Below are 11,713 nucleotides of genomic sequence, written 5' to 3' on the forward strand. Positions count from 1 at the left end.
GGGACAAACAAAGTCTACTCTGTTGGATTTCTCTTCCTGTATGATTACCTAAGCAGATAGAGCTCTTGGCCAGCTGAGAGAGCCACATCCCACCTAGGCAGAAATGCTGCTCTCTGCCTTCCAACTCCCTCACAGCATTCCCCCTGTGCTTAACTTCCTTTAAAACCCACACATATTCTTTTTAGCTGTTCAACTGATTACCTTCCATGCTGGTCAGTGCACTTCAGTTAATTAATTTTAGCATACTAGGAATTCTGTAAGCCTTTGAATTATGTAAGTAATGGAATCCAAATAAAATATGAATATTTATGATAAATAGACTTCTAAAATCACTTTATTAAATTTCTGTGAGACATAGGTGGTGTTCAAATTCTTTGAAAACGCCTTTAAGGATTTTTTTTTGTTTTCATTTTTCTTGTGGCATGTATAGGTGACACGTGCTGATTTGAATGAGGAAAAGGCCAAGAAATCAAGCTTAAACTATGAGCCAGGTAAACATTATCAACAGCTATTAAGGAAATCCTGCAATCCATTAATACACTCGACTAACATTTACTAAGCTTTTGCTACATGCCATGCACTGTACTAATTATTGAACAAAGTAGAGAAACCATGGTTCCTACCCTGGATTTTACAGTGTAGTATAGAACAGTCATGCCAGTAATCACAACACAATATAATAAGTGCAATAAAGGAAGTAAATACAAAGTCCACTGGAAGCATAGGGGAGACAAGGAAGCTTTTACAGAAGATGCCACAATTGAGCTGAGACATGAAGGATGAGAAAGAATTTTCTAAGCAAACAAATGGAAAGAGAACTTTCAGGAGAAAGGAATACATTTACCAAGATATATACATTAGAGCCTAGTGGGTCTGTGGAAATGCAGATTTTTTTTTCAGAATTGTTTTAGCTAAAAGTTCAAGTCAGAGAATTACAGAAGATGAAGCTTGACTGGTAGATATCGGTTGATCATTAAGATTCTGGTAAGTTGTGCTAGGAGATCTACCTTTTATTCTATTATCGAAGTGCAACTATCGAAGAATATTGACAGGAACCTGAAATGGTCCGAATTTGCGTTTTCTACCCACAGAGATAGAAAATGAACTTCTGGTTACCAAAGGGGAAAGTGGGTTGGGGGGATGAATAAATTAGGAGTTTGGGATTAACAGGTACACACTACTATATATGAAGTAGATATACAACAAGGACCTACTGCATAGTGTGGGGAACTATATTCACTATCTTGTAATAACCTATAATGGAAAAGAATCTGAAAAGGGATGTGTGTATATATATATATCCACACACATGTATATATATATATATACATATATATCTGAATTACTTTGTTGTACACCTGAGACTAACACAACATTGTAAATTAATTATACTTCAAAAAATGACCCAAAAAAGAAAGAAAGAATTTGCCTTTTCTAAAAAAGGAAAGCAGAATTGGAGGTAAGGAGACTTAAGACAATGAGACAATAAAAATAATAGCATATTGAACACTTACTATGTACCAGGTACTATGCTAAACTGTATTCTATCATTTAACCCTCTGAACAACAAAACTATTTTACCTACCATTTTACACATGAATAAACTAAGTCTCAGAGTTGTAAATTATCATGCCCAAGATTTTACATAATATGTGGCAAAGCCAAGGTTTTAAAAGCCAGGTCTATCTTACTCAACCAATCCTAACCACAATACCACACTGCCCCTTATTACAATTAAGAGGCTATTATAATAGTCAAAGCTAGAAATGAGTCCTGAACAAAGTCAGTGGCAGTAAAGATGAAGGGCTGGGCACAGATTTGACTCAGACTAAGAAAGTCAAATGGATGAGATCTGGCTACTGACGGAATATGGGAGAAGAATGAATTGAAGACAATGCCCATATTTCTAGTACGGGCAACTTAATGGATTGTGGTGCCACTCAATAGATAGGCAATACAGAAAGATGAACAAGTTTGGAAGACAAATATTTAGTTCAGCTTTGAATATATTGAGTTTGAGCTGCCTGAGGGCATCCAAGTGGGACATCTAAGTGTAGCAGTCAAGGGGGCAGTTATAGATATTTGTCTGGGATGCATGGGAGAAGAAATGAAAGGAACACCTTATGTCAAAACCTATGGGAAATAATAAAAGCTGTTCCCATAGGTTTGATATAAATGTTCTTTTTAAGGTAGATTATACTTTCTTCTCTTTATTCCATCTTTGATCTAAGAGTTATCCTTAGGTTATGTTTCTTAATTATAAAAAAATTCATATTTTCAGTCACATTTTAAAGGTTAGATTCAGAGAATGTAGCCTGTAAATATTTGACACATTGAAGTTGTTGATGTTTTCTTTGTGGCCAAATATGTGATTGATATTTTGAAAGTGTTCTATAGACATACAAAAAATATATATTCTCTATTTAAAGGCTGTAAGGCTCTAAATGAATTTTAAATTCTATTTATTGATTATATTATTCAACTGTTATACATCTTTACTGATCTTTTGGTCTACTATTTGCTGAATAACAAATCATCCTAAAACCTGGCAGCTTAAAAAAACATTATCTCACAGTTCCTGTGGTTAGGAATACAGAAACAACTTAGCTGGATGGTTTGGATTCAGGGGCTCTCATGAGGTTACAGTCAAGATGTCATCCAGGGCTGCTGCAGTCATCTAAATCTTGATTGGGACTGAAGAAGTCACTTCCAAGGTGGCTTACTCACATGGCTGTTGGCAGGAGCTCTCAGTTCCTCACCATGTGGGCATCTGCATACATCACTGAGTATCCTCATGATATGGCATCTGGCTTCTCCCAGAGTGGGTGGTCCAAGAGAGAGGGGCTGAAGCCACACTATATTTTATAGCTTAGTCTCAGCACACTCTCACTTCCACTCATCACTTCCACTCTCTTCATTGGAAGCAAGTCTCTAAGTACAACCCACACTCAAGGGGGGAAAGAATTAACCTCCACCACTTGGAGAGAGTATTATCAAAGAATTTGTAGACATATTTAAAAAACACCACAACAGTATCATCTTTACACTTATTTTTTCAGGTTTGTGCACTATTAATTCCAGCTCCTTCCTTTCAAAACTGTATACACTCAAACATACACTCACAAAGAAACTTAAGAACGTACACAGAACTGAAGTAAACTTTGATGCAGATCATTGGAATTCATTGATTATTCAAAATACATGTTATACTTATTGGGAGAAAAACATCTATTCACCTTGACTTTGAACTGACTTTTAATTGGTAACATTACTTTTTATTATTCAAAGTGTTCTGTTTGTCTATGACTGTTTAGTCATGTATATGCATAACTGATGGCCTTCCTCAATGACTCAGAGGTAAAGAATCGGCCTGCAATGCAGGGGACACAGGTTCAGTCCTTGAATTGGGAAGATCCCCTGGAGAAGGGCACGGCAACCCACTCCAGTATTGTTGCCTGGAGAATCCCATGGACAGAGGAGCCTGGCAGGCTACAGTCCATAGGGTTGCACAGAGTTGGACACGACTGAAGTGACTTAGCACGCACACACATGCATAACTGACATACACCATACCAGTATTCCTATGGACATACTCTACATGAAGACTTGCTTTAGTATCATTATCCAGAAATAGTTATTAAAATCCACGTATGGAACTTTGCTAGATGGCATACAAAGCATGTTAGTATTTAAGTGGGAAGAGATTAGTGACAGAAAGACTAATGAACAAACATTGAGCCAACACATATGTTAAAGAATTAATTGAACAGACAAATGTTCTTGAGTGCTTACTATATGCCAGGCGCTGTAAACTAGTACAATACAGCATAGTAAGTCCTATAACAGAGGGATGTACAGGGCGCTTCAGGAGCTTGACAGAGAACACCTGTCCATCTGGGCAGATATAAAGGAACACTCTCTGAAGGAGGTGACACAAGCTGAATGAGTCCTAAAGGATGGGAAGTTTTAAAAAGGGACACTCGAGTTACAAGGGAAATAGTGAAGGCAGAGGAACTGTATGTTGTTCAGTACTTCTGGAGCAGAGAATATATGTAGAATGGTGACTATAGATGAGGCTGATGAGGTAGGCAGTCACCCCAGATCTTAAGGTATATTTGATGCCTGTCTGGTAGTCCCTGGAGGATTTAAAAAGAGTGTTGACAGCAGGGAATGAAAGACCTATTAAGGGACTTCCCTGGTGGTCCAGTGGGTAAGACTCCGAGCTCCCAATGCAGGTTCGATACCTGATTAGGGAACGCGATCCCACATGCTGTAACAAAAAAATCCCATATGCCACAACGAAGATGGAAGATCCTGAGGCTGCAACTAAGACCCAGCACAGCCAAATAAATAAAGCATTTTTTTTTTTTTAAAAAAAGACCTACTAAGATATGTCAATTACAATTTTACAAGTAGCCTGTGAAGGATACCAACAAATGGTAATTTTCTTTTTCTCTCTGAAAATTCATCTGCAGCTCCTGGAGTCTCCTTTATTCACGACTCACCAATTAGGTAAGTATCTAAGAAAGCTAATAAAGGAATGTGTTATTTTAAAGTAATATTTACATTATTACACAAGAGTGCTGCTTGAATCCTCTACTCTTGTGGTTTTACTTGTCTGTAGTAAAACTCTCACCTTTTGCAACCTCTCAGGACTAAGCTAAAATTGTAAAGTAGGCAAAGTTAATCATTCATGCTCTTCCAGTTCCTTCTCTGATCTCACTTTAGTCCTGGGCTCTCCTCCTAGGCAATACTTTGACTCCCCTTTCACGTAGCACTACTACTTCTAGGATCTGGATCTGTTCTTTTCCCCTGTCCCCACTCAAAAATGCATTACTTGTACCATTTGAGGTTATTGGTTTTCAAATGATGATAAATTAGTTTACCATGTAGTATTAATGATGTAATCTGTTACTCCCTAAGGATATTTGCATTTTCATCCAAAGTAAATCAATCTCTCATGATCTAAAATAAAGGCCAGTGGAGAAGTTTTCTTTTGGCCTGGGGCCTTTCAGCTCTCAAACACCGATGGCCACCCATTCTGCTGATGTCCTGTTCCCCTCAAACTTGAATAATATGCACATAATATATCTCCTGATGGAACACATATACCTAATACTATCATCTTTTATAAACCCTCAACAAAACCAAATTAGGTTCAGGATAATTTTTATAAATCCCAAACTCTGATGAATTGGTTAGGTAAAGGGAAGTAGTGTATGGTGGTAAATGGTGTTGATGTTCAGACCAGGCTTCTTAGAAAAGGATTTTGAGGTAGGAGTAATTGCAGTCAGTTTGATTTATGGAGAGCTCATGGGGTACAAGGATGCTGAAGGAAGGAAACTGACTAGCTCAGTATCAAGGTAGTTTCAAGAAATAAAGGTGAGAGAATGTGTGCATTATAGAGTGTTAATTCTTGCCTGCCTCTTCTTCCTGTCCCCACTATCATCCTAGACTACAGAACTACAGAATCACTTGCGTCTTTTCAACAGCAAATGTTCTGGATAGCCCTTTATTATAAAAATCAGCTAAGATGAAGAACTGTGCTCAGGACCCAGAGCTGCTCTCTCATTCCTCACATATACACAGGTTAAGATACCTTTAGCTGAGCCTAGGACAATTCCAAGCCAGAACACAAGAAAACACAACTAGAATACCATCTGGTATAGCTCTGCCCATTGCACCCATGCCACACCTCTTTACCTTACAGAAAAAAATATGGGTTCAAGGCCTTTGGCTTAGTCCTCTTGATCTGATGCAGCTCCTTGCTCCCTAAGACTCAAGTGTGGGTGCATTATGTCTGTTCCATCACCTACCTCCTCTCTCTTCTCTTCCTCCACCTCCTCAGTTCTCTATTTTTTCTAATGCTAACATAAAGGACATACACAGTAAACTTAATAAAATAGAATTAGGAACCAAAAAAATCAGGACAAGAGGATGCCAATGTTATAAGATAGTGATGGGGTAAACAGTAGTAATAATTAAATGGATTTGGCGATAGAATGGACCACACGTATGTATGATCAGCAGGTATCAGGCATCACCCCAAGCTAGGGGCCTGAGGTACCAATAGAGGGTCACCAATTAGATTAAAACTTAGATATTCAGAAGGATTAGGCAGATGGACTAAAATTTAGTCTTGTTACATTAATCTCCAAGGGGTGGTTGGCCAGTCATTTTCTGGACTAAAGTAAGGTTGTATGGAGGAAAAGTCTAGGAACAGAAAGGTTATGTTTATAGTTTTATAACATGGCAAATTAAACTGTGAAAAACTGGGCCTTATCTTTGGGCCTTCTAAACTAATTGTCATTAATATCACTGCCCTCTTTATTTAAGAAGTAAAGAGTTGGCAGCACAAATGACCTAAACCTTTGACACTTTAGTAGTATCAACCTATCAGGGAAAACCACCGAAGACTAGAGAAAAGTGGATGTAATATCATGGCACTCCTAGGATTGTGGTGGAACTTTGCCACATAACAATGAGTTCATTTGCATGTTTCTGCTCAGTTGACTCCAATGAGAAACTGATAATTAGTGGCAAACTGCAGATTTGTATCCAATATTACAACTAGTTTCTAGTGGTCTTATATAAGGTTTTTTTTTATCTATATGGTTAGTTTTGTTTTTAGGTTTGTGCTGTTTCCTTTTATCTAAAAGTATGCCTTTGGGACAGAAAGTCTGTGGAAACAGGTAGAAACACACACAGGACTCCACTTGCTGCCTATGGTATGAGGTTAGGGAGAGCAGGAAAAAAAAGAATCTGGGTGCGTTAGATTGCAGAGGATCTACAAAAAGGAAATTGTGCTGGAGATGGCCTGAGAAACTGGGTCTCAGAAAAATTAATAAAGCCAAAGGATAGGAACTATGTCACTGATGGTGAGCCTTCATGTTCCAGGTTCCATATTGCAAAAAAGTATTAATCTGAGGATGGGCTATTGCTGCCTAACCCTAGCTGAGAGACCTTTTCCTACTAGTGTTTAAGTTGTCATTACGCAGTCTGACTGTATGTCTCAAAATTGGATTGTTAGGCCTTGATAGAAAAAAGTAAATTTGATAACAAGGGCAGGCCAAGTAAAAATGAAAATAGAGCACTATGCTTCCTTTAAGAGGGTCAAGAGGTTATGGCAAGCGGTCCATGGAAGCAGTAAAATATGAAAGTAAATCAGACTTAAGCTTTGTTTTTTTTTAACTTGTTATCCTATAATCTACATGATTTTGTTCTTCTCGCTACAATTTAATAAAATATAATTTTGGTTCCATGTAGTAGATCAGAATAAATAACCCTGATTAGAACATAGAAGAGAATATTGTGATACCAGAAAGGGGCTCCATCTAATTTGGCTTTACATGTGATCTGAAACCCATTATTTTAATGTCATTGTCCATAATCATACATAGATCTTTTCCTACTGTGGGGTGAGGAGAGGAGATTAGGAATTTTGAGGGGGTGAGTAGAAAGTGAATTATCAGAAAGCTTTGATCAAGCAGGGCAAGTGGAAAGAACTAGCCCATTCCCTGTCTTTCCAACCCCATGCTCTTCTCAGCTCACTACAGAACAAACATGGCTAAGGTGGATCAAGAGTGGCAATATCAAGTGTTAGTTTATACAGAACCTATTATTCTACTGTTTATGCAGCAATTATTCTGCATAATAATTCTTCTGGGTAATAGAGCATGTCCTATGCCCAGGGGCCAATATCTAAATAAGAGGCTAAATTGAGGGATTAGATTAAAAAAATAAAGCTTATTCTTCTTTGTGAATTGCTGGGGAGAAAACAAAACTCCCAAGCACAAAACAGGTAATCTGATTCGATGATTAGGAATTTGGAGGAAACTTACATAAATGATTAACCATAAGTAATAAAATCAATCTCTTTTTACTTTTTCAGACAAGACTACCATCCAAATCGCTGTCAAGAAAAAGTATGTATGATGAAATTCACTATAGAGCAATTAAGGATATTTTCTAATATGTTATTAGAGAAAAATCTGTGAATCAGACAACCAGCAAGATCATCTGTTGATTGTAGTCAGTTTTCCTCTTTGCCTTTTTCTCTTCCTTGACTTTCACTCTCTGTTAATCTTGAATTTTGCCAAGGTCTGAAATTATTGTTCAAAGAGTTATTGTTATTGGGGGGTACAAAGTTACTGTTATCGCCATTTTGCCCAGGGGCCTCAGGAGGGTAGATTGGGGGAGCTTTGGGAGGTTTAATCATCACAAAGAAAATATCCAATACTACACACTCACTCCATAATGGGAAGGCATTACAGGAAATGCCTTTGCAGACCCTTGCAGATCTGGCTCAAGGGCTGAGCACCCTGCCCCTTAGGTAAGTGAACCAGGATGCCTAGATCTATTTCATAATTCTCCTGGGAGTAAGAAGAATCTTAGGATGGCTACTCCATCAAAAGAAGGGGATCACAAAGAGAGCTGCAACTTGGACCAGGCGAAGAGCATAAGGTAAGTCTGATAAGCCCCAACTTTGGGGCTAGACAGAGGGATCATGAACTAGAAAGGGGTTCAGGGGAGTAGCACATTCACATACTTTTTCACACGTACATGAGAGTTTCATAGACTGTCCAACAAACACAAAGGCTGAGACATACTGGCACCAGGAAGATATTTCTTGATTTAATAGTATAGTGAAAATGAGCTAAAAATCAGATTCTACTTATCACATTTCACTTCATTAAAAACTTGACAAATGTCCCAATTTTATATGTCAGAGTTGGACATACTTCTTCTCAGCTACCCTAAGAGCAATCATGTAGGTCTACTTACTGTACATTATCTCTGGTAATAAGAAAATAATATGTATTGAAATGCTTAGCTCATATGTATTGGAACAGATTTCGATCAATTTAGACCAAGAAGGTGAGTAACTTATTTATTAATGTTTAAATGTGATTCTTAGAAATGTCTGATTTAGGTCATGTTTATGTAAAACAAGTGTTTTTCAACCATATGCTGTCATTTCAAACTGTTAATATGTTCTTCAAACTCAGTAGCCATTTTCTGGTCTGCACGGTAGGTGAAAAAAAAATGCATTACAAGAACTAGATAGTAGTAATGTTTGCATAACACTGTGAATGTACTTAATGCTGCTCAACTGTATAATTTAAAATGGTCAATTTTATGTTACGTGCATTTTATCACAATAAAACATACATTAAGAGATTTGGGAAATGGATTCTAATAACACGACTTTTCCAGGAGGTGTCCTTCAAACCTTCTCTAACTGGTCAGGAGAGAATATGCTGCATTCAGCAAGGTGTTAACTTTTCTCTGAATGTTGGCCTAACCTTGAACAATCTGAGGCTAACTTCAGAGATAATTGTGAAGTAACAACCACATGATAGGGAATCCGGTGCCCAAATGCCAGGATATCAAACAATGCACAGCTAAAATGCCAGGCATCCAGCCTTTGCTGCCACTGGCTTATAGCCATAGCATTGAGAAACAGTTCCTGTGGAAGGTACACATGCTTGGTCTGGCTGTTATTGAGGATAATAACAACTTTAAAAAGAATGCTATTTTATTATAGGAAAAAGGATTTTTATGACCCCCAAATATATCTGCAACAAGTAAATGTACACAAACAGTTATAGAGTCTGGCAGGTGCACTTGTTATCTGCCCCTGGTCCCCTATCTATGCTGTAACAATAAACAGAATTAACCATGAGGAAATGGCTGTTCAAGTCCAGGCCCTGGGTTTCTACTTCAGCACTTACTGAAAGAGACCCCAGCTTCCCTCAAGTGCTCCACCTTCTGGCTGTTTGAGCCAAGTTTGGGCTCAGCCTTTTTTCCTTCTGATATTAATGTGTTTCTTTTTTTTTTTTTCCCATTTATTTTTATTAGTTGGAGGCTAATTACTTTACAATATTGTAGTGGTTTCTGCCATACATTGACATGAATCAGCCATGGATTTACATGTGTTCCCCATCCCAATCCCCCCTCCCACCTCCCTCTTCATCCCATCCCTCTGGGTCTTCCCAGTGCACCAGCCCTGAGCACTTGTCTCAGGCATCCAACCTGCGCTGGTGATGCGTTTCACCCTTGATAGTATACTTGTTTCAATGCTGTTCTCTCAGAACATCCCACCCTCGCCTTCTCGCACAGAGTCTAAAAGTCTGTCCTGTACATCTGTGTGTCTTTTTCTGTTTTGCATATAGGGTTATCGTTACCATCTTTCTAAATTCCATATATATGCGTTAGTATACTGTATCAGTCTTTATCTTTCTGGCTTACTTCACTCTGTAAAATGGGCTCCAGTCTCATCCATCTCATTAGAACTGATTCAAATGAATTCTTTTTAATGGCTGAGTAATATTCCATGGTGTATATGTACCACAGCTTCCTTATCCATTCATCTGATGATGGGCATCTAGGTTGCTTCCATGTCCTGGCTATTATAAACAGTGCTGCGATGAACATTGGGGTGCATGTGTCTCTTTCAGATCTGGTTTCCTCAGTGTGTATGCCCAGCAGTGGGATCGCTGGGTCATATGGCAGTTCTATTTCCAGTTTTCTATGGAATCTCCACACTGTTCTCCATAGTGGCTGTACTAGTTTGCATTCCCACCAACAGTGTAAGAGGGTTCCCTTTTCTCCACACCCTCTCCAGCATTTATTGCTTGTAGACTTTTGGATAGCAGCCATTCTGACTGGCGTGTAATGGTACCTCGTTGTGGTTTTGATTTGCATTTCTCTGATAATGAGTGATGTTGAGCATCTTTTCATGTGTTTGTTAGCCATCTGTATGTCTTCTTTGGAGAAATGTCTGTTTAGTTCTTTGGCCCATTTTTTGATTGGGTCATTTATTTTTCTGGAATTGAGCTGCAGGAGTTGCTTGTATATTTTTGAGATTAATCCTTTGTCTGTTTCTTCATTTGCTATTATTTTCTCCCATTCTGAAGGCTGTCTTTTCACCTTGCTTATAGTTTCCTTATGAAATATAGATCAATGGAACAAAATAGAAAGCCCAGAGATAAATCCACGTACCTACGGACACCTTATCTTCGACAAAGGAGGCAAGAATATACAATGGAAAAAAGACAACCTCTTTAACAAGTGGTGCTGGGAAAACTGGTCAACCACTTCTAAAAGAATGAAACTAGAACACTTTCTAACACCATACACAAAAATAAACTCAAAATGGATTAGAGATCTAAATGTAAGACCAGAAACTATAAAACTCCTAGAGGAGAACATAGGCAAAACACTCTCCAACATAAATCACAGCAAGATCCTCTATGACCCACCTCCCAGAATATTGGAAATAAAAGCAAAAATAAACAAATGGGACCTAATTAAACTTAAAAGCTTTTGCACAACAATGTATTTGTTTCTTGAGCTGTCCTCTGCCTCCCAATCTAAGACAGTTTGCACTGATAATCTTTTATTGGACCTAAGCCTGTTCATTTCCCTTAAATCATCAGTGCTAATTGTTGCCCATTGATTAAACTTAAGTAGCTGTGGTGATTTGCATATGCAAATCAACACAGTCAATTGACCAAGAAAGGCAGCAGCAGACCAGCCAGGGAGCCCACAGGCTGACCTTTCCACAGTGAGGCTTTATTTTTCACCCTCATCTCCTAGCTAAACAGATGCCTAAGTAAAAGGAGGCTCTGTCCACAAAGGCATATACATGTTTGAACTGCAAATTTGTTTCATGAGATAGTTTGTTAGAGGTAATCTGGTTTTTTTTAAG

At 38.2% G+C, this 11,713-nt stretch overlaps 1 long non-coding RNA gene across 1 annotated transcript; it reads left to right on the forward strand.

Annotated features, from left to right (window-relative positions):
- Nucleotides 1-384: 384 nt before the first annotated feature.
- On the forward strand, nt 385-8,661 carry LOC122434476. The gene is made up of 3 exons (XR_006267377.1): nt 385-491; nt 4,476-4,512; nt 7,892-8,661. It is a non-coding gene; the product is annotated as an uncharacterized LOC122434476 (long non-coding RNA).
- The last annotated feature ends 3,052 nt before the right edge of the window (nt 8,662-11,713 follow it).

The sequence above is a fragment of the Cervus canadensis genome, chromosome X (assembly GCF_019320065.1).
Source record: "Cervus canadensis isolate Bull #8, Minnesota chromosome X, ASM1932006v1, whole genome shotgun sequence".
Taxonomy (NCBI): domain Eukaryota; kingdom Metazoa; phylum Chordata; class Mammalia; order Artiodactyla; family Cervidae; genus Cervus; species Cervus canadensis.